Source organism: Ornithorhynchus anatinus, chromosome 5 (assembly GCF_004115215.2).
Source record: "Ornithorhynchus anatinus isolate Pmale09 chromosome 5, mOrnAna1.pri.v4, whole genome shotgun sequence".
NCBI lineage: Eukaryota > Metazoa > Chordata > Mammalia > Monotremata > Ornithorhynchidae > Ornithorhynchus > Ornithorhynchus anatinus.
The window spans coordinates 103983665-103988632 of NC_041732.1; positions in this window are offsets into that span (position 1 = coordinate 103983665).

Here is a 4968-nt window from a genome sequence, read left to right on the forward strand (position 1 = left end):
GACAGTGGGAGAATGAGCCAATGGGAGGGCCGGCCAATGGGAGAGCAGGCCAATGGGAGAGCCGGCCAAGCGGTGAGTCGGTCCATGGGAGAGCCAGGGAACGGGAGAGTAGGCAAAAGGGATCCTCTAATAAAACATTCATTCGAGGTCCCCTAAATTGTCTTTTGAAGACTTGCTCATCGGGGGGGGTCAGATAATAACAACAATAATAATAATGTTGGTATTCGTTCAGCGCTTACTCTGTGCAGAGCGCCGTTCTAAGCGCTGGGGGAGATCCGGGGTCATCGGGTCGTCCCACGTGGGGCTCCCGGTCTTCATCCCCATTTGACAGAGGAGGGGACCGAGGCCCAGAGAAGTGAAGTGACTCGCCCACGGTCACCCGGCTGACAAGCGGCGGAGCCGGGACTCGAACCCGTGACCTCTGACTCCCAAGGCCGGGCTCTTTCCGCTGAGCCGCGCTGCTTCTCCACGTGGATCGACATGCAGTTCAATCCATCGGATCTCCCGAGCGCTCGCTACGTGCAGACTGATGGTCTGTCGGAGACGTTAACGGTCATACGAGCATTCGGGATAGTCCCGTCGAAGCAGGTGGTTTTAGTAAATGCCGGTTTGAATCGGGAAGCTTTTCATGTATTAATGTTTTGCGTTATAGCAAAATAGTCAAAATGACAGGTCATTCGTTTTGCGTGAGGCTGGAGGATGGCTTGGGATGAATTTGCTCAGGTTTCCCTTCAAGTTGGAAAGTCAGCTTCTCCCTTTCTTCTTCTAGAGGCTTAAAAATCTCCTTACGATTACTTTTCACTTAAACAGCAACGTAACCGTGGAATTGCTTGGGAAAACCATCTGACACGAATGTGTTTTCTCTCTTTAAAATATTTTACCGGATAGTTTTAATTCAAGAAGTACAAAAGGGCAGCCAGTTGGGGTTTTGTTTTTTTTCCTGAATCCAAAGTCATGTGCTTTGTTACCTTTTTGAGGTCGATGTCATCCGTAACTCCAGTGGCTTTCGGAAGCGATCCTTTTCGCTTCCAACAGAACACATATTCCTCTGATAAACCAACTTAAAAGAATCCATTCCTCCAAGAGTCACGGTACGATCTTCTCGTACGATGAAATTTAAATCTATTACAAAACCCTCTTAATTTTTCACACCGAGACCACCACTCTCTCATCTCACCTTCAAAACCCTCCTAAAAAAATCACACCTCCTCCAAGAAGGCTTCCCCCACTAAGCCCTCATTTCCCTCCCTCTCCCTCCTGCATCGCATGTACTTGGATTTCTTTTCATGCGGTGTGGTTTTTGTTTTTTTAATAGATGGCCTTTGTTAAACACTCACGGTGTGTTCAACACTGCACTAAGCGCTGGGGTGGACACGATCAGACCGGACTATGTAGGCGAGAACAGGTGTTTAATCTGCAGGAGGGAACAGGGTTCGAATCCCAGCTCCGCCACCCGTCAGCCGGGTGACCGCGGGCAAGTCACTCCACTTCTCTGGGCCTCAGTCCCCTCCTCTGTCAAATGGGGATGAAGACCGGGAGCCCCACGTGGGGCAGCCCGATTCCCCCGTGTGTACCCCAGCGCTTAGAACGGTGCTCGGCACAGAGTAAGCGCTTAACAGATACCAACATCATTATTATTTAATCCCCATTTTATTTAGAGTTGCGAAAACCGAGGCCCAGAGAAGCGGTCGGCCAGTCAGTCGTGTTGATTGACTGTGTGCAGGGCACTCTGCCGAGCGCTTGGGGGAAGACAATTCAACGATATAACGGACACTTCGGTGACTTGCCCAAGGTCACACAGCTGACAAGCGGCGGAGCCGGGATTAGAACCCGCGACCTCTGACTCCCGAGCCCCGGCTCTTTCCACTGAGCCACGCCGCTTCTCCAGTCCGTAACCTATTTTAACGTTCACCTCCCTTTTAGTCTGTAGGCTCGTCGTGGGCGGGGATCGTGTCTGCCAACTCCCTTGTTCTCTCCCAGGCGCTCAGTACGGTCCTCTGCACGCAGTAAGCACTCGATCGATGCCCCAGCCGGCTGCACTTTAGTACTTCTTGAATTAAAACTCTCCAGTAAGATCTTTTAAAGAGACGAAAACACATCCCCGTCATCTCGTTAAGGCCGTCGAAGGGCAGGGGCCGTCTCTGTTACCGACTTGTCCATTCCAAGCGCTCAGTCCAGTGCTCTGCACATAGTGAGCGCTCAATAAATACCATCGAATGTTACGGTGCTATTTAAGTGAAAAGTCATCGTAAGGAGATTTTACAGCCTCTAGGGGAAGAAGGGAAGACGCTGATTTCGGCAACTTTAAGAGAAAATTGATCAAATCAAGTGGGTCTCTCCGTGCTCTCTTCTAGGCCTTGAAACTGACTCGCTCCTTGCCCCGGGGCCAGATGCTCCCCATCCGCTGGCCTCAGTGTGCCCATCAGGGCAGTGGGAGCATTCATTCATTCGAATTTAATAATAACAATAATGTTGGTATCCGTTAAGCGCTTACTATGAGCAGAGCACCGTTCTAGGCGCCGGGGTGATACGGGGTCATCAGGTCGTCCCACGTGAGGCTCCCGGTCTTCAGCCCCATTTTCCAGGCGGGGTCACCGAGGCCCAGAGAAGTGAAGCGACTCGCCCACAGCCACACAGCTGGCAGGTGGCGGAGCCGGGATTCGAACCCGTGACCTCTGACTCCAAAGCCCGGGCTCTTGCCACCGAACCCGGGCTCGTTCTCTGCCCCGGACCGTGACCACGACCATTTCCACCCCCTCCCTTCCCGCGGCAGCTCCGGTTTCCGCTGCCGAAAACGGGGGCCCTGAGCCCCGGAGGGTGCCGTAATGGCGTCCCTTGTAACGATCACGATGAGTGATAACGACGACAACGGTAACGGCGTCCGATAAGCGCCGTGCCGGGCGCTGGACCGGGGGGGGGGGGGGGGGGGGGGGGGATCCAAGCAAACGGGATGGGCCCCGGTCCCCGTCCCACGCGGGGCTCGCGGCCTCCGTCCCCGTTTCGCGGAGGCCCAGGGGAGTCAGGCGGCCCAGGGTCCCGGGGGGGGAGGCGAGTGGCAGAGCCGGGATCAGAAGCCAGGTCCGTCCGCCGCCGGGCTGGGCCGCCGCGCGCGGGAAGCAGCGGCACGTGCCTCGGGCCTCTCCGGCCGCCTTGGGCCCGGGCGGGGGACGACGGGTCCGGGGCCCATTCGGCCCAACGCGGCCGGCGCCGCCCACCTGGGCCGTGCCCACCCGTCGGCCGGGCAGGTCCCCGGCTCACGTCCTGCTCCCGTTGGCCGTCGGGGTGCGGGGAGGCCCGGCGGGGAGCCTCCCCTGGCCCCGGAGGCCTACGGGGGACGGCCGGAGAGGCCGGCCCGGGCCCACTGACGCTACCCGGCGACCCTCTGTCTGCCCCGGCGCTTAGAACAGCGCTCTGCACGTTATCATCCTCCTCGTCGGTCCGTCTCCCCCCGCGCTTTATTACCGAGGCGCTCGGGACGGTTAGAACAGGGCTTGGCACGTAGGCGGCGCTTAACGAATGAAGTCATTCATTCATTAGTATTTACTGAGCGCTTACTCGGTGCAGAGCACCGGACTAAGCGCTCGGAATGGACCGGTCGGTAACAGGTAGAGACGGTCCCCGCCCTCCGACGGGCTCACGGTCTGATCGGGGGGAGACGGACGGACGAGGACGACGTCGTCCTCGTCGTCATCGTGACGTTGGTATCTGTTAAGCGCTCACTCTGAGCGGAGCGCCGATCTAAGCGCCGGGGGGGGGGGATACGGGGTCATCAGGTCGTCCCACGTGAGGCTCCCGGTCTTCACCCCCGTTTTCCAGATGAGGGAACGGAGGCCCAGAGAAGGGAGGTGACTCGCCCACAGTCACACAACCGACAAGGGAAGCAGCGCGGCTCGGCGGAGAGAGCCCGGGCTCGGGAGTCGGAGGTCACGGGTTCGACTCCCGGCCCGGCCACTCGTCAGCCGGGTGACCGCGGGCGAGTCGCTTCGCTTCTCTGGGCCTCCGTGACCTCATCTGGAAAAGGGGGATGGAGACTGTGAGCCCCACGGGGGACGACCTGATTTCCCCCGTGTCTCCCCCGGCGCTTAGAACGGTGCTCCGCACATAGTAAGCGCGTAACGAATGCCGACGACATTATTACGGTTAAGGGGGCAGAGCGGGGATTCGAACCCATGACCCCGGACTCCCCAGCCCGGGCTCTTTCCGCTGAGCCACGCCGCTTCTCATCATCACGGTGCTCTGCACCCAGGAAGCGCTTAACAAATACGGTCGAACGAATACCGCAAAGAAGTCAAGGGTCGCTTGGCCCTGTTGTCGGTCAGAGAACCATCGGCAAACACCCCGCCGTTAAGTGGTCTGTGTCGTCTGTTGACACTAACTAAAGGAGGGAGAGAGAGAGGGAGAGGCTTTATTAAGGTGACACCTCCTAATGATGTGGGTATCTGTTAAGCGCTTACTATGTGCAGAGCACCGTTCCGAGCGCCGGGGTAGACCCAGGGGGTCATCGGGTCGTCCCCCGTGGGGCTCCCCGTCTTCATCCCCGTTTTCCAGATGAGGTCCCGGAGGCCCAGAGAAGCGAAGCGACTGGCCCAAGGTCACGCAGCAGACGAGCGGCCGAGCCGGCATTCGAACCCACGACCTCTGGCCCCCAAGCCCGGGCTCTTTCCACTGAGCCGCGCTGCCTCTCCGATTGTGCTTCCGCTTCTCCTCCAAGAGGCCTTCCCCGAAGCAGCCGTCCCGTCCCCCGGCTCCCTCTCCCGTCTCCGTCGTCGTCCGTGCGTTTCAACCTGCGGCCTTTGGAAATTTGATATCCGCCCTACCCTCACCCCCACGGCACCTACGCCCTTCCCTAAAACTCTGCGTCATAAATATATATCAGTCGATCACTATTATCACAGGAATTTATATTAACGGAGGCCCTCGGGGGCGGAGGACTCCGCTGCCATCTCTGCTGATTCAGACCCTCCCGAG